The sequence below is a fragment of the Columba livia genome, chromosome 4, assembly GCF_036013475.1.
Source record: "Columba livia isolate bColLiv1 breed racing homer chromosome 4, bColLiv1.pat.W.v2, whole genome shotgun sequence".
NCBI lineage: Eukaryota > Metazoa > Chordata > Aves > Columbiformes > Columbidae > Columba > Columba livia.
This window is the reverse complement of record NC_088605.1, coordinates 69154308-69181274: the sequence shown is the minus strand read 5'-3', so window position 1 is coordinate 69181274 and position 26967 is coordinate 69154308. Positions and strand designations below refer to the sequence as shown.

General features: G+C 37.3%; 1 long non-coding RNA gene across 2 annotated transcripts in view; it reads right to left on the bottom strand.

Annotated features, from left to right (window-relative positions):
- LOC110356338 (uncharacterized) overlaps positions 1–26967 on the bottom strand; it is a 91658-nt gene that overhangs the window by 21620 nt on the left and 43071 nt on the right. Inside the window, exon 1 of one of the 2 annotated variants that reach the window (XR_010472452.1) lies at positions 12272–12567. The exons of the other annotated variant lie outside the window; for it this stretch is intronic. This is a non-coding gene — a long non-coding RNA (uncharacterized LOC110356338). Of the gene's footprint in view, positions 1–12271; positions 12568–26967 lie in introns of those variants that run through there. 2 annotated transcript variants of the gene reach the window in all.

The following is a 26967-nucleotide window of genomic DNA, read 5'->3' as shown; positions in this document are numbered from 1 at the left end:
ATCCCAAACTGGCCTTTTAAAGTTTCTGTTTACTGAAGCATTCTGAGCAGATTTATTTGAGAAAGTGAAACAATTTACAAGTACCATGTCTCCATCCAAGAACTAAAACAAAATGGAAACCACATATTTGGAAAATGATCTTTCACTAAATCCAATAGTTATTGTTTTTCCACACTCTTTCTCCAGAGGTGCCTTTAGGATCAAAATCCTTTGGTGGCAGAAAATGAAATTAAGTGCTGACAGCTCAAGATGTGATAATAATAATTAATGTGACTGAATAAAAAGGATAAATGGAAATCTAATTGCTCCCTATAACCTGTGTTTCTATTTTGAATTACCACATAGCTTATGATTTTGAGCCATTTGCAGGGTTTCTGCAGTTGTTTTTTTCTTAAACTGTAGAGAAGCCAGCAGCTCCTCCTTACCATCTACAAAATCACTAGTGTTTCCCAGTCCTTGACAAACATCCAGGATAAAGCAAAGATTTGAGAGGCACTGACACAAAGAACGTCAGGAACTTCAGCCCTTTCATAGGAATGCATAGAGAAATGGCATTTTTATAAAGCTGAGTCAAGGATACAAGGATGGAGTTTTGACAGGCTGAACAAAATAATAATGAATGTGATACTGTGGAGGAGGGAACTTGACTCTGAGGAAAACACCACTTAAAGTCAGGCAAGGTCTGTGGTCCGAGTGGCAATTATAAGATCCTAACTATTTTTTTTTCGTTTATTTCAATTAACTGTGTAGTCCAAACTCCTCTTTCCCTTCTTCCTATAGATACTTTATTTTAAGGAAAAAAAGAAGTTGGGAAGTTACGAAACAGAAATATTATTTCTCAAACACAATTTTAACATTCAGATTAGATTTTTCAGAAGACTGGGTGGAATATTTGTCAGGAACTAGAAAAACAGCTCTTCAAAAGGAAACTTTTCTATGTGCTGCAAAAATACAAATCAGAGATCAGGGTCAGTAGGATCTGGTTATCCAGGCACTTGTATTATATTCCCCACGTTAGTTCCATCTGAATGAACTACTTAAGACAGTCCATTTCTGTCACACAGGAACTTAAGAGCTCAATGAGTGAATTCTGCAGTACCTGAGCTCTTCATAGTCCCATATTAAACTCCCAAACTCTCTGTGGAGGCATAAGGAATAGGTCAGTCAGCTGAGAAAGGAGCAAAGAAGAAATGCCAAGAAGTGAAGCTAAGTCCTAACCTTCAAAGTTGATTAAGCAGCTAATTCAGTGATAGCAAGTAATGCTTGTCTTCACACAGGTATTTTATCTCTAAGTCTCCCATGATATTAGGCACTTCTTCAGTGTCACTGCTTTTTTCAGCATTATTGAAACATCTCCCTCTTGTTTCAAATCACTTTGAATATTTTCAGGAAGATCTGCTTGGTTGGATAGTAATTTGAAGTGATAGATATAGATATCTACATAGATATAGATATCTACATACACACCTCAGGCAAATGAATCACACTAAAAAAGCTGGAGAAGCTATATAATGTTACATTAAACAGAGTATACACTGAATCAAGGACTTAAGTCAAGCTCTTTCATCTATGACTCCAGAGTCCTGTTTTCCTTTCCTGCCCCCAAAACTGCTTGTTCATACAAACTCTTACAGATAAGAGGCTTCCTTAAAATACTTCAAGCATATTTGAATACAAAACTCTGAATTTAGGCACAGCAGAGTTTTAAACATGAATCTTCCACACTTCCAATAAGTGTATAAAGCATTGTGCCAATGAAAATGCCTGTTACTGCCAAAGCAGTAACGAAAACTCATCTCACCTCCACAGTCTCCACTATCTTGTCTTTGAGTGGTCACTACATGCCTTTTGGAACAGATCTTACAGACAGAGACAAGACTTTATAATCTTTTATTATTTTGGGACAGCATTTCTTCATGGCTTTGATGTATACAGACTGCTTTGGATCATGTCCACTTCACATTAGTGAGCAGCACACGGTCATCAAACAAGTCAATTTGTACTGAGTCTGAAGCCATTGCAGAGAAGAATAAAACCACTCAAAAATCCCATGCACTTATGTTGAACTCTAATCCTTTCATAAAATAGTATTAAAAACTATTAGATTTGTCTCAGCCATTATTTCATACCGCATACATTTGATGCTATTGTTAATCTGTCTTTCTAACTAAAAAAAATGATTTATTGTGACCATGAACTTTTTCTACCTCAGCCAAATATAACAAATTTGTTGGGCAAGCACCAGTGTTTGAGTTCGACAGGCTTACTTCTACAAAAGTCAGGTGCACTTTCATGGTAGAAGAGGCAAGTCCTCATGTTGGAGACCTGGCTGCGTACATCCTTTGTCCAATAAACAGATCTTTCTGTGTTTAAGCCTCTGACTATTGAGTTATTTCTTCCTTGTGATGTGTGAAATTGAGGAGGTCTTTTGAAGTACTCAGTATGAGGAGAAATAACACATACCATCTGAAAGAAAATTTCAAATGGCTATGCTGTATAGGAAGAACATTCCTATTAAAGAAAAATAAATGGGCACACTCTCTCTCTCTCTCAAAAAAAGGCCATTTCAGTAGACTGCTGAATAGACATGAATAGACTAACTTGGCTTTGATTGACAATAAGGTGTTCAATTCTGCTTGCTGCTCTTTTACCTCAGCACTGGAAATAGTAACAGCAATGTTCATGAATCTTCAACTCTTGGTAATCTTATTCCTGTCTGCAAACAGGCCTAAAAACGTAATTCACACAATTCTTCCTTGTGCCATCCTGCAAAGAGTCATTTAAAAACATGGAGTCCAAATGTTCCAATCAGTGTTTTCAATTTACTTCTGTTCATAAACCAAATGAGCTTTGGAGATGGCTTGTACATCCTGTATACACTTTTACATATGAAGTACTCCATACAGATTTGTATTGTGTGCAGAATACTTTGCCAAAAGGGTGATTCCAAGTATCAAAAATTAAAGATCAGTATCTCAGGCCAATTTTGAAAAATATTTGTCATAAAGTTTTCTTAAATAATTTTTTAAACACTGAGTACTGAGAAAGCATGAAACCAGGTTCCCAGGACAGCTTGCTGTTCACTGGTTACATTTTTGTCCTATCTTTTTCTCCACTGAGAAGTCTGGCTAATTCTGTATCCTGTCCTGCACTGGGGCAAAGAAAGCTTCCCAGATTAACGACTCGGCCTTTTACACCTCAGCCTACGATTAAGCAGAATCTATTTTACACAGGTTTGTTCCTCATGCAAAATCAGTTTTTGTAGGTCTTCAGTAAGAATATAGATCTTCATGTGAGGCATTATAGAGCATTATAGAACTGACCAGCAGCAAATGAGAGGCTGAAAGTAGGAGCTGAGAAGCTCAAAGTAAGAGATGAATTTGTCTTTTCTTGAATTTGACAGCATCTTGACTTGTCTGCAAATGAATCTTTTCCCTCGTTAAGGCCTGGGGATGCTCTGGGAAGGTGCGTTTTCACAGAATCATTGCTGGCTGACACTAACCTCATTCCTCTGCTTCGACATGACAGAAATTCTTGATGAGCTTTCCCAGTTGCACTACGACTTTTGCCAGAAATGATTGACTATACAAGTGATGCTGTCTACAGACTTATTTCTTCCTTAGTAGGCATTGAGGTAGCAGGGGAAGGGAGTCAGGGAAAGATCAAAGGTTGTAGCATGTGCCATTGGCATTTAAAGAGCAACTCCCAAACCAGAAAGACAAAGGGGATGGAACTACAGCCAGGCCAGCTGGAGAACAGGGAGAAAAATTCATTGTGTGAGAAATAGTAACTTTCAGAAGCAGACCCTGTGTGTTGGTATCAAAGGGGCTGGTAAACTAAGGCCATTCCAAAACAGTGAAATATATTAGTAGTGTCATAGAATGCAATGACATTTATTAGTTTCTAATTGTGACAGCAGATCTCTCTGCACCCCAAACACTGAATACTGATACAAAAAAAAAATTACATTACTGATTCTTCTGTACAGATACTGTTATGCTTTGGTAACATTCTGGCACACGTATATGAACAATCACATTTAACTTATATGGCCAGACCTCTTTCTTACTCTGAGAAGCACCTGACATGTTCCAGGGTGCTAAGTAAATTATAGCCTTAAATAATGTCCAAACAGTCTTCTCATTACAATTTTGAGCTTTTCATACCTAAGATAAAGGCCCAATTATTTATGTGGTAAGCCCCTCTGATATTTCCCCAGTCTTCAAAGCCATCACAATTTTTCAGGCTGAGAAGCCATAGATAGCCTATAAAAGCTGTTTTTCTTTTAGGAATAGATGGAACATTCCACCCTGATGTGAAGTGTATTCAGAAGTGAGCCATCTCTGTAAATGCCTTGCTTCCCACTGTTAGTTTGGCTGTCACTTACAGTAATCTAACCAAGTGAGGGAGTGAAGCTACACTCCACACAACTAGTATGTCAGAATATTTTTTTATAAAACACAATGTAACTATACAGTGAGACAAAACATATTGCTAGATGGCAAACACAGCAGAGAAAGCTCAAGGGCTTACAGAGAGTACAATTTTGCTGTTGATTATGGATGGAGATGTGGGGTAGGAGCTGCCAGATGGCTTGTGCTAACTGCATTTGGCTACACTAAGAAAGAGAAGTTCAGGCAACTACAATGAGTTAGACCTCTACTCTTATAAAGCACATCAGAAAGGTATTTTTAATGTTGGGCACAAAAATCTAAGCTTTCCTGTCTGGTTAAAAAAGTTGAAAAAAATAATCCAAAAAAGCAACAACCCTCAGTGATCTTAATTTGCTACATAAGAGGACATTAACCTCTGACTTTGCATTTTGCAAACTTACATGAAGAAAAGAATTATACCAAAACACTACTCAGCCCTACAAGGCTGAATCTGTACAGCCTGATTAACTGCTGAGATTCAAAAGGATTTCATAAAGTGAAACCAAATTCTGTGAGGGATTTGAGTGCTACAAAAATACTACACTTGTGGGCTTTTCATCTCGATTTGGGATTTTCTTTTCTTTTGAACCATAGCAGCTCAATGCCAGGCATTCAGGTTTGCCAGTCAGCTCTACATGCAGAAAGTTGTGTGGACTTAATGATCATGAACAGGTAAAGTAATCAAAACCACTGTCTAAAACCAGGAAGCAGCTGTGAGGTATTGCAGTTGTCACCCAGGTATTTTCCTTTCCTAAACATGTTTTCTTCTCCCAAACCATTGTCTGGAAAGATAACATACATGAAACACTCAGAAGCGTGTAATCAGGGATATGAGCACTGACCAAAGAAAAGAGAATAATACAGTAAAACACTTCGCCAGTTCATGAGCCTTATGAGTCAACATCACTGGCATTTGTCCAGCATTTTCCTCACTTAAAAGATAAATGTTGTCCAATGTGTTTCACTGCAGTTACTTAATACATATTGAAGAAAAGGAAAAGATGCTGAATAAAAAACTTCTGCTAATAGTCCTTGAACTGAACAAGAGGAAAAAAAACAAAACAATAAAATCACATTTCTTTTAATGTGCTTGAATCAGAGTTTACATGAAGGCACATACATATTAGCAAACTTGTATGTTGTTTTTATTCCATCAACTCTAACAACAGTACATACGTGTTCTGGACAACCTTGTTTACTATTTTATGTGTGTAAATCTAGATTATTACACAAATGTTAAAAGTACCAGTAGAGTCTGGTCTCTGAGACCAGAACAGCAAAGATTATGAAGTGTATTTCTTCTGCTTATCAAAACAGCAGCTAAGTCTCCTTATTCTCATAGGACTATCACATGCATCTATTAGACTCAATAGTAAAACATCAGGTAGAAAACCAAATAGGTCTTACTCCTGAGATGGATGATCTTTTGGCTATGGAATGTAAGAGATTTAAAGCAACTATGTCTTTGGAAGTAAGCATGACATATCTGGTATTACCTTCAAAAAGTCCAGTTAAATCATAAGGATCTAAAACTCTGGATGTGTAAGCTATGCGAGGAACAAGATGCTATCCTTTTCTATCACAGATCCATTTCAGAACAGTTTGTATTTGTGTAGCAGATGTCTTTATTTTCTCCCACTTTCAGTGCAATTTTTATTCCTGTTACACAGCTGCAACCCTTTATTTCTTGTACCTGATAGAGCTGTCCTGGGGTCAGTGACATATTAACTCTAGTTCTGCAAACACTTCCAGCAGAAAAGTATGAGCTGGCCATGCCTTTTTCCTGTAATGGGAAACTGAAAAAAAGGGGCCCTAAACAGTCTCCACTTGGTTTTGATCTCTAAAATGAAGCTGAGACAAGATCAGTTTCTGTGAACAATTCACTATGTGAACAACATGAAGCGTGCAGAGTTTGTAAAACCACGCAGACACAAGAATAAATAGTTATAAATTGATTATGATTACATTTAGGATGTGAATTCTAAAACTTGAAGATATTGAAGATGTGAAACTCTATTAATCTTTCACAAAGATCCATTGGAATTTGTGGGACAAAGAAGCCAACAAGCTTAGTATGGATCTTGACAGACTGGAAGGACAGGATCACATAGCCAGGTTGCACACAATGAGATGCCTTTAACCTCATAACTCAAAGACTTGGTTGGTTCTCTATCTTCCATCCCTCATTTAGGGTTTTTTTCCATGATTGATTCAATTATTTAATGAATCTCTATCATTTTAAAAATTGCTGTAAGAGTTTATTATAGTAATCAAGTATAACTATCTTCTAATATAAATAAGATTAAAGTCTTCCACAAAGTTTAGCATTTTCTTTAAACCCCCAGCTAGTCAAGTAAATAGCAAGAGGAATATCTTCACAAAATTTATCATGACAGGAATTGACATATTTAATAGAAGATCGCTTTGCATGAACAAGTTGAACTTGGGTGAATAGTAAGCAAAATAGAAAGCTACTGTAATATAAATTAAAATATTAATTTTAAAAGCACTATAATTCTAGAACACAATAAAAACCACCTTAGTTATGTTTTGACTATATCCACGTTGTTGGAGTGCCACCTACTGGACATCGCTGGTGCGCTTGGACCAGCTCCATTAAACTAAGTGAAAAATCCAGAATCAGAAAGCGGGGGGGGAAGTCTTAGCTAATTTATCTTCAAAATCAGAAAAGAGTACTGTTGAATTTTGAAAGGCAGGGGGTGGAATCTGAGCTCACATACCAACTCCTACACCAGTGACTTGACCTTTAGTTTTCAGTTTTCACACTGATGAAATGAAAATTATAATGCTCAGTTCACTGTTCCATCTCTTTATGAGAATGTTGAAAAAAAAAAATCAGCTAAGTGGGCATGACAAATAGATGACACACCTGGTAACAACTAACATATTGACACAATCTCTTTCAAAACAGCACTGTGTGCAAAACAGAGAACCTGCACCCTGAATCAAAGCACTAAAACCTCTCCTTAGTTTAGCAGGACCGACTTGGGACTTGACCGTGATTATTCTGCCTTTGCCTTTTCTGTGAATGAGTGGCCATGATGTCTACATACAATGCCAAATCAAGCAGATATCTTCATCTTTTAAAAGAATGAAAATTACATTATTTGTACCCTGCTTTACAAATAAAAAAATCTATTAATGGAAATGGGGCTTAAAAGAAGGAAATCAAGATTGCCTTAGCTCTCCAGTTTCTACATCAATATACCTGCTCAATTTTACCATGAGATGGCTTGGCAAAGGGACAGGCTCCTCAGTTGCTTATTATTTTCTAGAACCTGACAGCTTTCACAAAAGATTTTGATAGCAGCCTTCCAGATTTGCTTCTCTCCCTCCAGGTTCTTCAGCTTTTTCATGATTTCAGACTATAAAACATATTTAGCAGGTGCTAAATATTTCTGCTTTTTAAAGCTTAAGTTTTCATGAAATTATCATAGATAACAAAAACATTCTTCTACACTAAATTAAATAAGAAAATTAGAAAAAGAATATAGTAAGTGCAATCAAAGAGGAATCATTTAAACAGTAGCAGATTTTTCTCAAGAGCATATTAAGATGAAAGGGTATTAGGCATTTATTTTTACAAGAATAATTTTCAGGGCTTTAATCATTTACATATTATCTATTTCACTGAAGTTTAGTTCAACAACTGTAAAATACTGACATCTTCAGGTGGATGAGCTACTGAAACACATAAAAATAGAACAGACCGAATACAAAATATTCACACTAGAAATAATTCTTGAAACAGAAGTTTTCCTTGGAATGAATTATGCACAGCTGCATATACATTTTCAAAATGCCTGCAGCCTTTCCAATACATGATAGGTGTAAAAAGACATGGAAGTTCTTCACAAAATACCCTAGAAAGCATCAATGAAAATCAACAGTTCCTTATGAAAACCTTTTTTTGAAGGGTTGACTCCTTATGGGAAAGTAAAATTCTCCTAAACAACGTATAATCTTGGTATAAGTGAAAAAAAAAACCGCATAGTTTTAATTTCCTAACTTGTTTCTAGTAGGCCTTTTTAATCAGGTGCACTCTCAATATTTGGATTAATTTGACTGAAGTCAAGTACACTAATTGTGGATTTACACTTGTGACAAATAAAAATATGGCTTTGTGTGGTCCTGATCTTCTCTTCAGTTTCACTGCATTCAGTGGAGTTCAAGGCCAGAAGGCATCACTCCCCTTTTATTCATAAACCCTCTAAACTATTGTCCACTTTTCACAGATCTGACCAAGTGCAACGTCATACTGAGATACACCGGCTCCTCTTCACCTAGAAAAAGTGTTGAAAGAGATCTAACTCTTGTAGCAAAAAATTCCCAGGGGCTAATTTAACCTTAAGAGGAACTACAGCAGAAAGTGAATTAACTCTGAAATCCTTGTCTGCTTGGGGAAAACTTCTCTTTCATCCCTGAATCTGTACCTGTCCAGTAGCACATATTCCAGTACATCCAACGCACTGTCAATATGGATTTTCAACACTTGCTCTCAGTACACAGGTGCTTACTTGATATTTCAGGCAGATATTATTAGGGAAAATTTTAACAATAAGGACTTTTGGTGAATTTTATTCTCGATTTGAATACCATAATTATATTGGAAAGAAAATAAGCAATGGTTCTTAGATGTTTCAGTAACAGATCATTCATGAAAAGTTAACCCACAATGTAAAAGCCTATTGCAAACTCCTTATAAGCTTACTGTAAGCATTTTAATATTTAAGGTGCTTATAAGTCAAAGTATTAGCACAAGCAATTTTTATTCACAAACAAGCACTCTTCCCTCTGATTAAAACTACCACAAACCAAACAGATGAACATATGGACATAAACACTGCAGATGTCTGACTAAACAGAACACTATTAATGAGGAGCCCTGATAAATATTCTCCTTGTCTGGAATCAGTTCAACAGAAAGAGCATTACTGACTCCTCTCTAAGGAAGATGGAAGAGGAATAAAAATAGATAAAATAATGTTTTAAAAGGCAAGAAAGTGCAGAATGTTGACTATTCCCACCGGAGAGTTTTGCACCCAGCAGAGGGTGTTGGTGGCACAGGGTGGCCTGTCCAGACATACCTGTGTGAGGAGCTCACCTTTGCAGGAGCACCTTGCTGTGCCACAGCAGCAACGACACAACAGGGCTTGCTTGACCAAACAACATTATGATGAATAAACCTCTTTAAACTTTTAACAGGCACTGTTTTCTCCCTGATGACGAATCAAGCAGCCTATTGGCCTTTTTGTTTAGATTATGTGATTCCCTGGAATGAGGTCAGTGAACCATTGACTTGGACCCTCCTGTAAGTTTTATAGTAACCACTCAGGTGACAGGCCAAAGGCTTACTGCTCACCACTGCCTTCAACTCAGAGTTGACAGCAGAACAAAACAACTTCCAATCACACAGTCTACAAACTTCAGCATTCCAGGAAAACTCTAATTTCTCACACTAAAACTGAATAGCCAAGAAGATGACACATAAATATTAGTCTGCTAACTTTTCAAAAGAAAACTACATCACAATCACTGATCATATATAACCAGTGCCCCTGTGTTTGTTCTCACTCATCTTTCCCCAAATGTTTTACTTCCACTTTCAAATGTGTGAGAGGAGAAAAAAACAAACAAACCAACCAAAAAAACCACACAACACCACCAAAAAACACAAACCAAACAACCCCAAACACATCTGGACTTAGTTGTACACAGTCAAATATTTCAGAGCTCCATTATGCTATTTGATAGTTAATTACTGAGACACTTTATTGCAAGATTACTAGTGTTACTTAGGACTTTGAAGAAGTTCAGACAAAGAAAGCCAAATGTAAACCATGACTGCTTGGAAAGTTCATTTCTGTAGCATTTTGATTGCTTTGTAATCATTAATGGATTTTATAAGGACATAACTTGAAATGTTAAGCACTTTACCATATTAAAAATGCCTAAATGATGAAGAAGTTGAAATGTTAAAGATCAAGAATGAACTTACAGTCTTGGTCACGTATGCAGTGCAATAGACAGTATTGCTGGGCATTCTGCAGAGATGCAGCCTTCCTAAACACCAAGGCTGTAACAACAATGAAGACTGAGAGGATATTAAATGGCAATTAAATGATAATAGATAATGTAAGTTTAATTTCACTGAAATCCTTGGGCATTCACTTATGAGACTGTAAATTCTGGCCAACTTGAAGATGAATTTCAAGTACCAGTGCAGGTCTTCTAGCACCCAAACTCTCAGACAATCACAATACAAAGTTAAAGAAAAAGGTTATTTATGTGCTCAAAAGCTTTAATAATTTGAAAATTATTTTAAAATTTGCATGAATGCTGGAACTGTAAAAACTGGGTTTTGACAGGGAGGCTCAACTATTATGTAAATACAAAAAACCCTTCGATGCCTCTGGATTTCTTATACTATGCACCCTGACTCACTGTTCTGTGTACTGGACAAATATGAGACAATAAGACACGACTCACATCCTCTCTCTGGAGGAATGCCAACATACTGCTTTTGCTCTCTAGAGGTCCTCCACGAGTTGCAAGTGCCTTAACCCTAAGGTTCTGTACAGATTTATGCTGATGAGCAGCATCAGAAGACCTGCAACTTTGTGCTTCTATAACGTATCCATAACAAAAGATACCATCTATCTGCATTTACCTGAACAACTATTCACCACACTTGCCTTTTAATAAGTGACCAACTGTAAGATTATGGTGGCAATGACTATCACAAGTCATTACAGGTATGTCTCAAACTACCAGTTATGACTAATAGAGAAGACAGTTTATTGGAGTCCATTTCAACAGTGGAAGATGCTTTCTGGTCCTGCCTTAGAAATCCATTATCAGCAATGGCACCACAAAACTGCCTCGCTCCTATCAGCCTGAATATATGGCTCTACTTGAGAAGCAAAGGTGCCTGTGAAAACCACTGAATAAAACCTGTGATACTATGTTATACTTGTTGAGAAAAAACAAATTCCACACTTAAAAATGGAAGCTTTTTGGAATGAATTTCAATAGCAGTACTCTTGGGTACACAGAGCAGAGACAGAAGGAAAAAGCGCAGCACAGACGTTTGTTCTCCCAATACACTGTAAACCAGGATATAGAAAATGGTACAAAGATAACAGCCTGAATGGTTTATTATCTGATGACTGCAGTCATTTGGTCATCAGCAGGTGACAAGCAAATGAATCCTTTTTTTGCCTTTTGTATTTAATAGAATGTTCTTTCATATTCATTGTAGTGCTATCTAAAGAGTCTAATTATCTCTAAGATTACTTACAATTTCCTTTCTCAGTTTCAGATATCAGTCACTTTTTCTTCTTGTGCATGTTTGGGATGTATTGACCAAACCTCATGTTAACATCACTGAATGCCTATGCTGTCTCTATAATCACCGGTTCCAATACCCTACGAATTGACTGTAAACCACCCACTTCAGTAGGACATTTTCCACCAAAGCACAAGTATCTAGGAAAATATCATAGGCATGCTGCAGGATCCTTCCTGTCAAGCAGCTGGTTTAACTTTCTTGGGCTTTTATAAGCATTCTGTTGTTCATCATTGTTAATTAATTAGAAAAATGTGGAATTGAATAATCATTTTAAGTGAGATGCACACCTCCAATCATTTAAATCTGTTCATCTAAGGTTTATATACAACAAGATAAGGAGAAAGTAAATAACGGTGGCAAAGTAAGGCTTAATGTAGATGGGCATTCCTGAACTACAAAAGTACAATAACAATTTAAAGTAACATTTTTTAATCTAGTCCTCTGGAGTTTGAAGTTTTGATCTCACCTCTAAAGCACTCTTCCTTCCCCACCAACAGACCTGCTTCATTCATAGCTGCACAGCAGGGGTCCCACTTCAGATCTCTGAGCACCTGTTCTCACAAGCCATTGGAGTTACTGTTCACCAGTATAACATTTCTACCCTAAAGTGATGGTCTGGGATCTCTTCCCTGCTATCAGTTTGAGAAACAGGAATCTTGGAAGGGCAATGAGTTCTTCCTTGGTCAGCTGGCACACTTTCAGTGTACACGCATGTTCCCTGCTTCTAGGGTGGTGGGGTAGACATTCCTGGGGCCTGTGTTTGCTAATACCTATGATAATTATAGCCTTTTCCTCTGTGCAAAAGGGTAACCTAACTGATCAGACTGTCACCTTATCCTTAATCTCATCATTCCCACCTACAATGTATATTCATATATAATGTCTAATTAGATGGGAGGTACCTGAAGGCAGGAACCACATCTCCGCATGTGCAAGAGCCTGTACGCTAGGGTCTCAGTTCCGATTTTTGGGTGTCACTAATGATAACCTAGGCTTCTAATTAACCTACAAAACGTAGCCTCCATTTGAAAGAGATGTTAATTAAATGCTTACTGAATGTCACATAATGCTAGCATAAAGAGTTGTTGTTTTTTTGGTTTTTTGTTTGTTTTTTTTTTAAGACTAGAACAGATTCTCTTGACTTTTTTAAAGGATACATAAAATATTCAATACAGGACTGAAAAAGTGATAAAAGATTATTAAAATAATGAAAACTATATCTAAATCTCATTTCCTTTTCTGTTTAATTACTAAATTATCCTCAACTGCTACACTGGAAGATTCTAGTCATAAGAGTGATTACTACAAGAGAGTTCAGTCTAAAGTAGAGGTTTTATACCAAATATCTTATTGAAAATTTCAGTGTAAGGACTCAATGCTGCATTACATCTTCACTATGACCCTTCTGAAAGAGTTATTAGGCCAGTTTAGCTTTACTGGCAGTTCTTATCTCCCTAATCACATATACCACTTAAAGAAAAAAACAAATCCCACAACCAAACAAGAAAAAACCCAAACCAAACCGACAAACCAAAAAAGACAACCCAAACCCAAACCACAAAAACCGCAACAACAAAACAACATCCAAACAATTACACAAACATGGGCCAGGATGTTTTTCATATAATTCATTTAGCATTTTCACTATTTTCCACCAGCTTAACTTTCAGATCAATTGGGAAAATTAGCTGACCTGGCTTTTTCTGAAGCTGCACACGTATTGACAAGAGTACCTATGTATATTCATATGAACTTATGAATATGCAAATATGACAAATATACATATAATACAAACATACAAAGTGTTGACCGAGGGCTGTGACAACTTGTTCTGACTATTCGGTGTCAATGACAGCATTAAGAGGTTGAAACATTAGCCCTTGCAAGCGCTGCAGTCTAAAGTCTGCATTCAGTCTTCAAGAAGGTTCGTCAAACTGCTCAAAGTCATCACACAGTGGCTGTCAGAGGAGGGAAGGTGAAAATGATGAAGTAGTACAGAAAGCGCCATGTGACAACACCTCGAGTGCTGGACTGCCCTGTCTCTTTTAGATTTGTACTGATACTGAAAGGACTAAGAAATGGGCACAAAGCAAACTATCAGGATATGCAAATTCACATGCCACACCAGTAATGATTCTTGACTTATTTTTCTTCTTCTTATAGAAAAGATGTACTGACAGATCTCTAAGCTGATTTGAAAGTAAAAATCCTGGTTTTTTACCTCTTTCTACCTCACAAGACCACATTAACTTCATTCTGAAATGCAGAGCATTTTGACTTATCTCCTTTCAGAGGTTGGCCCATGCTGTTGTATGTTGCAGTATTCTGTAACTAGAGGTCATTGAGATTTATTTAACCTAAATAATGTGAAACCTGTTCTATCAATGATCAAACATATGCAGTAATCTACCTAAAAGCAACCGCGACAAAGAATTCTAACCTTTTTTTCCTCATTTGCTCTTGAGAGATAGAAAGCTTCACCGTCACTCAAAATTAATTTTAAGGACATACTTATCTTACTTAAATCAATGTATAAAAGACCCAGAACTTCATTCTACATTCATCTGAAGTTAATGATCTCTATTATTAATTAGGCAGAGCAAAAGTTTGCTGTACTGGAGGATTTCTGTTGCCCTCAAGTATTTTGACTTGCTCCATTATTTCTGAATTACAAAATATCTAAAGCATTCCAAGAAACAGATTGTAAAATAGAATCAATTATTCTCACAAACAAGCTTCTTTTATGCAGCATGGGGGTGTAGAATTTTTGTGATGTTGACATTTGTGACTTTGTAAAATCCAAACTGTATACTTTGTACCAAGGCAGCCTACTCAGTGAGAAGGCTCTGCATGTACTTGACTGTTCACAAGGAGATATAAAAGGAATAATCAAATACCAGAACTGAAAATTTAAAGTGGGGTAGGGCAGCCAAATCTGTATCTTCTACATGAGCAGCCTGAGAGAAGTGATTGTACAGGAGTGCTGCAGAAGTAGTAGTTGAAGTAGGGTAATTTGAAGTGTTTTTTCAACTAATTACATATGAAGACCACACAACTTTTATTACAAGTTTTAATAAGATTTTCTTCTGTAACCTGGTCAAGGACCTGATGAAACTATCAAGAGGCCTCAAATGGTTCTACTTCTGTTGGTATTTTACGTATGGATCTACTACTCTTGGAAACAATGGGATGCTCTCAGATTCTTGCTTACCGTACTCACTGGCATGGTGGAGAGAGCAACAGAGCCCAAGTTCTGTGTGCATCAACCCGGCCTCGCACAAGGGTAATAAAAGGGAGTGAGGAATGCAGCTCTGCCCTAAGTGCATGGAAGCCTTACTATTAGACTGAACAAGTGTTTTACTTTTGCTATTTGATGAGTTAATAGAAAGAAAATTCAATTAAGCTTTGATATCAAAAGGTCCCAGAATTACTTTGAACTGTAATTTTAAAAATCTCATAAAAAGATACTACCTTTCTGTCAAACACTATCTTGTCTTGCACTAAATAGAAAATAGAATAGAAACATCCATAAACATGCTTAATCATGTTATTTTGAGGTGAATACATAGGCCTATAGTTTTTGCGTCTCAATTTTTTGTCATGCTGGCTCAAGTCAGGATATGCTGAATCTCTTTCTATCATCACCATCTAAAAAGTGATACATGGATTAATGGGAAAATACTGTGCAAAAAGTGTCACAGACAAGTTTCATTTTGAATCTAGTTTTACGGATCAGTTGAAGTCAACAAGTAATGTAGAATGGGTAATTAAAACACAAAATGCTGTAGACACCCCCACCACAGTCATTACAGAAAAAAGGGAAAAGTTGGTGCATATTTTAAAACAAGTATGTATTGTAATTAAAACTTATATAGCTTTATGTATGTACCAAATTTCTTACTCCTGTTGCACTCTAAAAATACAGTCAAGTTTGTAAACTTACTGTTTTCTACATTACGTCTTAAAATTAGATGACATATAGCATGTTGCTATCTGTAACGTACACTGTCAATATTTTTAATTTAAGTTCTGTGGGGTTTTTTCCTTCATGCATCGCTACTGACAACAATAGGGTTCATTCCTGATCTTTTAAATGAAATCTGCCTAGCTATATAACCACATACAACATATCACTTTTGCAATAATTTGACAAAACTATATATATTTTTCTAACATTTTCTGTTGCTAGATTGATTTTCAATTTGAGAAGTTAGCTAAGCAAAGTAGAAAGATATGATTTAAATATCTTCTAGCAGGTCAAACTTGGGAACTATTGTAATGTATGGCAATGCCCCCTTAAATCAATGTAAAACATTCAGATCCTTCTCTAACACGGGAATCACATGTTTTCTTTTTGTGTTTGCACGTTAAATAAAAATCTCTTTCTGTTTATTTTTGGATAAAAACCAGACACTATTCCTTGTTGTGAATCTGCCAGCTGTCATAAAGATAGAGATGTTAATATACTACTGCTAGGTACAAAGGTAAGATGGTGTAAATACGGAATAAATTTCCTGGGAAATAAAATAAAACGAAAGAAAAGGAAGATGAGGGGGGAAAGAAGATGATGAAAAAAAAACTCTGTTTTCTCGATTCCCTCCAGTATTTTGGAATGAATAATTTGAAAGAATTAGAACATTAAATTGCAGCAAAACTCTAGTAAAGACTTTTAATGGTATACCAACGCAATGGTAGCACGATACTACTAAAATGTAGTAAATTTAGAATCTATAAAGCAGAATATTTCAGTGATAACATCAGAGGAAGTCAAGGAAACACAGTGAGACTAATTTAGCGTAAGTCAGTCTTTGGTGTAATGCTCTATTACAAATAATTATGCCATAAAAAGATTACAACAAGAAATATTGGGTAGCCAGCAGTACCTGGCTGAGAGATGGTAACAGGAGATGTTGAAAGTAGAAGCTGCAATGGGGTCACTATTGATATTCTCCCATGAACTGTCTCACTTCATATTTTCATTAATGAATGAGATAAATTAAAATCATACTGACAAAGCAAATCAGCAATCTGAAGATACAGTGTGTTCCTCCTGACATTCATTACAGCATACACCAGAGAAACATGATTTAAACCTCAGAGCACTGTTAAAGAAGTAGCAAGAGGGTGTTAAACTATCCACAAGTAAATTCAAGATGGAATTCAAGACAAGAAGTCTAACTAACACTTTCTTTAATGTTCAGCTTTATAAAGCAGTTGTTGCATCATATACATTTGGGAGAATGATAGAAGTAACCATAAGTAATCAAATCTACCCCCTTCCTTAGAAGCAGGGTCAAGTATTCTAATGCAATCTAGAAATAAGCATTACCCAATTGTTTCTGAAGCTTCTGAAAAAGGGTTTCTACAGCTTTCCTGGATTCCAGAAGCACTTTATTTCAATAGCTCAGTATCCCTACAGTCTGAGATGCTTTTTCTAGCCCTCAGCATTTATTTCAATATTTTCCTATAATCTCTAATCCTTACCTTACACCACCTAACCAAGTGAGGCCTGTGTGGGAAATGCATCTGAGTTTGCCCTTAATTGTTTTAAGTCAATAATTCATACTTGTAAATAATGTTAATTAAAATAAACTTTTAAAAAAGTTATTTATACACTAATTTACAACTCTGCTATTAAAGCAAGTAAGATATTATTAGCTTAGCATGTTGTTTGTTTTTGTTTGTTTTTTTATAATGAGACATGTACCACTAGGGCAGGATGAAATGGAAGGAGATGTTGAAAAGGGTGCTGCAGGGTTCAGCTACAACACACCGCAAAACAAACAGCAACTTCGGTCACTGAAACGTCAAGTAGGTAAACTGCTCATCAGCAGGAGCACCTCCTCTATAAAAGTTTAAGTCAACGAAGGATGCTGTTGCTGATGCTAGATTCAATTTACTACAAAAATATCAATACCTAACATTTACCAAGATATAATTATAGCTACAGTGCTCAGAGATCTACAGTACTGAGTTTATCCACTTCTTCTAACAAAAATGGTTACATTTTTTCCCCCAGAAATGGAAGAGAAAACAGTAGTTTTTGACAATAAATTATTTTGACCATTATGCTCTACAACATAAAACAAGGTTTCTTTCACAAACCATTAATACAGAACAATTAAAAACTCCCAGTCTCTACTGACATAGAATCATAGAATAATTTCAGCTGGAAGAGACCCTCAGGATCATCAAGTCCAACCATAACCTAACCTAACTCCAGCACTAAACCATGTCCCTGACAACCTCGTCTAAAAGCCTTTTAAACCCCTCCAGGGATGGCGACTCCACCACTGCCCTGGGCAGCCTGTTCCAATGCCTGACAACATTTCCATAAAGAATTTTTTCCTAATATCCAATCTGAACCCCCCTGGTGCAACTTGAGGCCATTTCCTCTTGTCCTATCACTTGCAACTTCAGAGCAGAGACCAACCCCCTCCATGCTCCAACCTCCTTTCAGGCAGTTGTAGACAGTGATAAGGTCTCCCCCATCAGTCTCCTTTTCTCCAGGCTGAACAGCCCCAGTTCCCTCAACTGATCCTCATCAGGCACGTGCTCCAGCTTCATCACCTCCTCTGCACTCTAATACCTCAATGTCCTTCCTATGATGAGGGGCCCAAAACTGAACATAGTATTCAAGGTGTGGCCTCACCAGTGCCAAGTACAGTGGCACAATCATGGTTAAAGATTACAGATTATTAATGTGCAGAAAATTTTCCAAGATCCAGCCTAAATAGGGGCAGAAAGTAAATAAATAGTTGGGCATTGATTTTTAGAGAGAGAGCTGCTTAGTTAACAGAAGCTTTAAGAAGTTCAATGCTGTCATCTGCCATAACTATAGCAGACCTCATCTTGGATGATGCTGAGTCCGCGCGTCTTTGTGAAGCAGTGTAGGACACTTAACATTTCTTAAAAATGAGGAAATAGTTTTTCAAATTGTTACAACCTTTGTGCAAATTGAGCTCTTTTCTAGCTTTTGTTCTAAGGTGTCTCAAATCTACTTTACTGTTTCCATGAACAAGCCACCTCTAAAAACAAAATTACAGAAACAACATGATTTGTTTCTTTAGTCTCTAAATTCACATCCCCACTACAGGACTACAAAAAATGCTGATGATTATAAATACACAAGTGAGAGCACAGACTTTCCATCAGTAGAACGTAATTCACATTATGTTTATTAGTCTGCGTTTTGCATGCACTTTGCTAAAAAATAAAAGGTTTTCAACAGTTCTGATAATCTGACAAAACTATCCCGCATACCATTCAAAAATGTGCACAAAAATTGTGGTAAAGGAAATACTAGGATTTGCAAGAATATTAAATTTTCATTTAGTCCACAGGGTACATAGCTGACCACATGTCTAAATCTATATAATTATACCCACCACCTCAGGTAATCTGGGAGACAGCACATCTACATGTTGAAGAAACTGAAAAAGAATGATTTTTATATTTGTTTCTTCACTGGGAAAACAGCATGCGGAGAAAGCAGTAAAGCTGCTAAACAAACACGATTTTAGTTACGACTACAAATCCATTTCTGAAGTTTCCATGGATATTAAAGCCATTTCTGAAGAAAGTGCATGAGACAACAAGCACATGCTCTTTTATATATGAGTGGTAGATCATACTTTAAAAAGCTAACTTGGAAATGTTTGAGGTTTCTGTTCAAACCTGTTCTTAAATACTGTATAAACTGGCATATATTCAACAATGTCACTAAAGAGTAGTACAGTAATCATACATTCTTCTTCCTTCTGGAAGTACAGGAAAAACAGTTCTAAAATAAGATAACAAAGAGAGAAAAAAGAAAACAGCACATAAAATTAGCTTCCTCAGGTTTTCATGTTTTTTCGTTAGCAGTTTAGGATCTAATCTGCCTCCACTGGTGGTAGCTTCAGGAGTAGTGAACTACTATTTCCTGGTGTATAGCTGCAGGTCAATTTTTTCCCTCCTACATAATAGTGCTTTTTTGCAACACACGATCACATCACCGTATTAGCTCCTGTTACAATTCTCCCACACATACATAAACCAGTCTTTATTCTTGGGTGTGCTGCTTTATGACACATTGCCTCCTGCTCTGATGTCTGCAAATGTCAACAATACCCCACCCATCACTTATGGTCTGTATCCCAGTCTGCTGTACACCTGAGCACACCCACAGAGCACGCACAAATTTTTGGCACTTCCAGCAGCTTTCTTTCAAAAGGCAAAAACATCCAGGTTAAATCGCCATTGAAAGATCTCTTATTCAGTAACATTCACTGCATTAAACATATGTTTTGTTTTGGTGAGCTGTGACGTGTTTGAGGGATGTCATTCCTCTTCTGTGACATCATCTAGATTAGATGATTTGGGAGTGTTTTCAGATTCTGCATATTGGATGCACACCCTGGCAGCATCCCAACTCTGTTTTGTAATCTGACTTCATTATGTATTCTATGCTGTGACCTCCACGCAAAACAAACAAGCAAGCTCCGGATGTGCAAGATGATGGAAGAAACAGTACCCCAGGCAAGTGTCTGATCTGGATGACCTGGGAACAGGGCATAGGGGTTTGCCAGACAGTGCCCCAGTAGATAAAGGCTGATACAGTCTAATCTCTTTCAAGAAAAACTAGTACCATGGCCCGTGAAAAAATAAGATACTGAGAGCACCAGTAATGTTACATGATCACTTTAATAATTACTTGGATGCGCATCCTGTGTGATAGCTGGGTTGCTATTCAGACACTCCCTACTTAAATCTAAACTTATTTTATTTGGCATTTTGAAAAGTATTTCAGTTAATTAGACTTCCCAAGTTGGAGAGATAGTGTGCTGAATTACAAACTGTTTAGCATAACCACCATGGTGTTTGACTGCAACTCACCTTCCTCTAGTGCCAGCACACTTGTATTTATTTCCTTAACTTGTATTTTAATACAGGGTTTGCTAGTACGAGTTGCATTGTTTTTATCATTAAGCAGCAAAAACAGTGGATGATCTTACTGACTAGCTTGCAAGGCAATACAAAACACTAAATATTATAACAAATACCTGATTTCCATAGTGTATTTGCCCCTGTCAAAATTAGTTTAACAATGGTTTGAACCCAGAACAAATCACTGTTAGTTAAACCTTGGTCCTTGCTTGAAAATGCAGTAGAGTATCTAAACATGAGTAGATGAACAGAAGCCACGATTTAGTGTATGATACTGCTTGGTCCTTGTGCCGCTATTTAGGGTCTCTAAAGAGCATGTTGAGGAACACTACCAAGTATTTTTGATTCTTTTTACTCCTCCTTCAAGTATATATTTTTAAGACACAGGCAATCTCACTCAAGGAACATAAGCAATATATTTGATAAGTGGGATAATAAAAGAAAATAAAAGCAGTGACACCACCAGCCCCATGAGACAAAGACAGCTAGGATGACAGCAAAGGTTATCTCCAGTAATACAGTAACTATGCAGCTGCAGAAACAAACTGTTCTACCTCACCAGAGTAAAATATGCAAATAGGCAGATGTCCTAAGGGACCTTTCAAATTGTTAAAGAATTGTATATGTACAGACTGCTGAAGAAAGGTTTTTCCAGGCTAACAGACTGGAATACCTCTCTCTTTCCATTTGCGTCTCTTTCCCCTCTATTTAACCATTTCACAGTATCACACTATGTTTGGGATTGGAAGGGACCTCAAAAGATCATCCGGTCCAATCCCCCTGCTGGAGCAGGAACGCCTAAGTGAGGTCGCACAGGAACATGTCCAGACGGGTTTTGAATGTCTCCAGCGAAGGAGACTCCACAACCTCCCTGGGCAGCCTGTTCCAGTGTCTGTCACCCTCATTGAGAAGAAGTTTCTTCTCAAATTTAAGTGGAACCTCTTGTGTTCCAGGTTGATCCCATTACCCCTTGTCCTATCATTGTTTGCCACCGAGAAGAGCCTGGCTCCATCCTCATGGAACTCACCCTTTATATATTCAGCTCTCTTGCTGTGCTTATCACCACAATTTCTTAATCCTCTAGCCTTTGAGAAGCAAATGGAATCCAGTAAGAGCATAATTAAACCAGCTGTTCAGAATATTTCATCCTGCTGACAGAAGAATAAGTTATCATGTGATACAGACAGAGCAACATAGAAAGACTGAGAAAAATAAAAACAAATCCTCAGATGACCATGTGGCCTACACACATTTTTTTCAGTTCACGTGCTCTGGTCTGGACATCGGCATAGAGTTGTTTTCCAGGACAAATACTCATCTTTTGTATGGTGGAACTAAACAATTAGTTCAAACTCCATGATACATAACATTTGTTTAAGTAAACAGAAGAAATCTTTCACAAATAGTTATTACTGAATAGCAGAGAGCTTTACTCCTACAACTACAATCAATACTCTTTCTTTTCCCCTTTTTTATTTTAAAGTTAAAACAAATGCCTTCAGCCTACTTGCTGCAGTGGGCAGCGTTTTTTGGCAGCTGAGGCTACTAAAAGACATTTTAAACTGCATTAAAGAATACTGTCACAAACTCTTGCTCAGGGACAATATTCTGTCATAATCTCAAACAGCATATAGTTATGGTCTTAAAAGAAACTATCAAGTTTTAAAAACATAATCACTCCCTTTATAAAAGACAAACCATGCCTAATTATGTGAGTTATCTCCAATACAGACATTGTGTATTCTCTGGAAGATGAAGTGGCAGAGGAGGTTTGCATACATTCCTTTAAATGCCCACTCTGTCTGGAAGGGAATGTGTGTTGCTAAGACATTCTTCAGGCTTCTGAGAGTCAGCATCATCTACAGCCTACTGCAGTAAACTGCACAAGAATTACAAGCACGTAAGTAGAAGTCTGTGCGTGTGCGTGTCTGCGCAGATGTGCCAGTGTGTGTGCAAAAGTGCAAATGCAAACGGTCTGAAGTTAGCTGAGATCCTGGCCTGAGTTCAGGAGTATTCAGGACTGATTTCTTTTTCCTAGAGAGAGAATGATACAGCGTGTGGAAGCAGAAAAACAGCAATGAGGATAAATCCTCTACATCCACAGAGAGCTGGTTAGAGCCTCAATGAGGTTATGGGAGCCTAAATTCAGGGACTATAGCTTTCTGAGGGAATCTAAACTCCTCAGGGCAAGAATGATTTCACCACCTTTCCCCAGAGGTATTTAGTTTGATAATGACACTATTGAGACCACTGACCAAATTTTAAAATTAGACTAATGTTCCACTGTTTTGATTCTGTGGCGACCCAGCAGGCTCTGCATAACTGAACGTGCCATGGGACCTTGGAGCTGTTTATAACATGTACCCAGCATGGGCAATTCATGTCATTTCACATTAACTGCAAGCACTGGTTTGTGCTCAAGGAAATAGCTTCTGCAGAAAGATGAGAGTGGTGCAATGTGAATGCCGAAGAGTTTTGTCCTTTTCTCAGGAACATTACTTCATTGTGAAATGAGATTCTGAAGCCACAATAAGCCTTCTCTAAAAGGCATGGAAATAGATAACACACAAACAGAAAGAAAATAAATTCTTTCCTCACAAGCACTTAATTTGCATCCCAATAGGATTTGCATACTCTTGAAAATTTTGTGCTTATGCATAGGCTACTTTACTGATAAACACTCGGTAAAACAACCAAAAAAGTGCTATCTGGATTCAGAGCATGAAGGAAGGGTCTCCTGGGTACTACAGCTGCTCAGTGAACCAAGCAAATGAACCAGCATAAAGTAAGAGCAAGGGAGATTATTTCAGCAATCTCTTGTCAAAAGCCTAGGAAACATCCTGGCACAGCAGACTCGATGACTGTTGTGGATGACAATATCTGATCCACACAGTGCATCAGGTTTATCATACCTTTTTTGTACAATTCCCCTGCTCCCACTATTTCTGGCTAACCACTTAGGTAGGTGCGAGTCACCAAACTTGTCACAATTGTGGACAGTAGTTAATGAGCTGGTAGGAAAAGGATTTGCAACAAATTTGCTGAACACCACACCTTGTTCATGACCTGAGAAAGCTCTGAAGGGTTCAGACTGAGAATACAATCATAGGATATTAAAAACTGTCCTTCATTTTGTTTGGTGTAAGCATATGAATATGATTTAGCTGCAGCCTTGCCTACTGATTTTGAAGTGTTTATCCCCTTTCAACATTGCCACCTCCACATTTGCTTTGACATGCAATTTAGAGTTTCATAACCATAAATTATGGAGCTGTACTTTCTGTTTTGTAAAATCTCAGAAAACAAGTTACGCTGTCCTGGAAATGTAAGGAGGACTTCATGCTCAATGATAAGTTCATAATGAAGTACACCCTTCCTATAAATGTCTTATGAATATGCCTTACTCCAGCCATACAAACATACGTCAGGTAGTTAACAAACTAAAGATTATTCTTTTTCTCTCACTGCTGGTTAGGGCTTAACTCATATTGCACAATAAATAATTTTTTTAAAAGCAATAAGCAAATGACACACAAGGCCTGACAAGTATACACCCAACTCATTTTCAGTATGACACATTCCTGTATTTAGCAGCTTTTCATCATCTTTTCAGCGTACATGGTAGCTAAGATATCACCCTGAAAACCGTAGCAAGGATCTCAAATTTTCACTTATTTTTTTAGAATTCAGAATTAATTTTTAAAGTAATCTCAAACTTTATCATTACATCAGACAGAATAACTGTCCTTGATATGTGGATCTTTCAACCTCAGCAAGCCCAGGGAGAATGGCATTCTCAGCAACCTTTGGGATGTGAGTTTGTCTCAGACTCATTGCTCAGCCTGGGATATGGAGGAGAGCGAGACTCTTAAAGTCACAGATGTCTTCCTTTCCTTGCTTTCTGCTACAGGATTGCTTTGTTCAACTTCAGTCCGAAACTCAGTTCAGTGTTTTTGCTACACATATGATTTTGCTATCTGCAGGGATGTGGTACAGGATGTGTATTGGGTAGAAAGAATGTAGACTGTAAGAAGAGAAGCAGAACGTACAATTGTTCAGGCATAAGACATCAGTGATGCCTTTACAGCAGTAAATCTCTGTAGCAATCGAGACAGCAGGACTGATGTGGTATCAGTGACACGTGTTATAGTTCTGATGTCCCAGTTGTCCTCAAGATATGACATAGTACATAGAAATTGGCTCTCTGCAGGAGAGCAGGAAAAGATATATTCACGTCTCATCCCTGTTCTGTTTTGCGGAATACAAACAGACCTCAATACTGGGATGTGATTTCATCCCCCACATAATAGGCATAAATCTGTGTGGAGGTGCATCACAAAGAACCATCTAACTCCTTTGCAGATTATCTCACCATGATGTCAATGAGGGTACCAACTGCAAAACTGTAACAGTGTGTTTAATTACAATAAAGTCTACACACTGATGTGCAACAGCAACCACAGTCTTTCACTTTTCCCAGCCAGATTAGAGAATTCAGACATTACTTGATTATCTTGCTTTTTGTCCTTGTCCAATGACAGCAAACAGAACACAGTACCAAGCTGCTGTGGTATGGTTTTCCTTGCTTCTGTAACATACCATTCCCCAAGAGTCTTGGACTGTTCCTTTGACACTGCAGTAGTTCATATCCTCTGACCTCATCACTGCTATGTATGTGTCACAGTGTTCTTTTAAACATCCCTACTTTCAAACAACATTACCTGTTTCGGTCACTGGAAACTGCTGATCAATAGCTCATTAGAATTGGCAATTGTTTTGCATCATTAAGGATAGGTTAGCAGTTTAGGGCTCCATACCAGCCCCAGCACCCTTGCCTCTCACAAAGAATGGACTGTGGTGGTGCTTGACTGCATCTGACTTTAATCAGTAACTCTGCAGCAATGCTTACGTTTCAGAGATCTCTCTTGCTGATACACAAGAAGCAGTCACAGATTTGCATAATGTATTCCTTCAAGTTCAACTGGATACAATAGTGTAACAGAATACAATGTAGGGTAGTAATACAGCGATACAAAAGAATGCCACATACTACTCAGAGAAACAATTCCGATTATTTTTGTTGCTGAAAAAAAAAAAAAGAATTGTGCATGTATGTTTTCAGGTGATGATTGTATAAAGCTAACAATATAAGTCACAATTTAATTATGTAATAAACACTAGTTGGCCATGTAGAATCTGAATAAAATCTGTGTCTCACAAATGCTTTTGAGGGTCATGATGATGCAAATGATTTGTTTCTTGTCTCAGAGTTACAAAACAGGACAGGTCTAGGAATGAGTACAATCTTTCAACACTATAAGCATATTAAATACTTATATAGAGGAGGAAGTACAAAGATTTTCAATCTTTAGTACACATAATAAAAGCTCAGTTTGGCTCTGCAACACACTTCTACCCTCACATGGGTCTTAACTAGTTATGTGTCTGATTGAGGAACAGAAAGGTTTCTGCATTCACTCTTTCCTTTTGACACTGCAAGGGAGAAGTCTGAACTGGCAAAGACGTCCTTTTCCCTGTGCAGTCACTCAGTTCAAAGCAGCACAGGACACACAGTTAAGATTTATGTTATCCTGATGGCAGGATAAGCTCACTAGTGCGAGAGATTGAGATTCCAGGCTGAAGCTGGCTTGTATCTGGCTGCCACGTGAGACCAGCTTCTGTTCCTCTGCAGGTGGTGTAGACATGACCTGTGTTACCTTCATCCATTGCTACACTATTCTGACTCCCAAATTTCATTTTTATTTTGTTTTGAATGCCTTGGAGTATCGCTTATATTTGTTTAAGTCGAAAAATAGTGATTTCTTGTTTGTGGTTTTTTTTTGTTTGTTTGTTTTAATTATATATAAAATTGTATTAATTCAAGGGGAAACAAAACAAATCAGAGGTAAATGACATAGTTCCTATACTGTAATATCTTACCAGATAAATGTATCCATAAACTCCATTTTTCCATGCAAAGTGCATGCCTAAATTGTGAATGTAGCTGACTCCTTAATGCTCCCTATTAATTCTTAGCATATCAGAGTTTATGGGACATAATTCTTATTCTTCATTTTATTCCTTCCCACTCCCTGCCCCTTATTCACAGGTCAGGAGGAGAAAAAGGTACAGTATGACCTTTCATACAGCACAAGCTACAAAATCTCATACGGCAACACCAAACTGTTTATAGTTCAAACATACCTTACAGATTGACATAATCTGCAAAGTCCA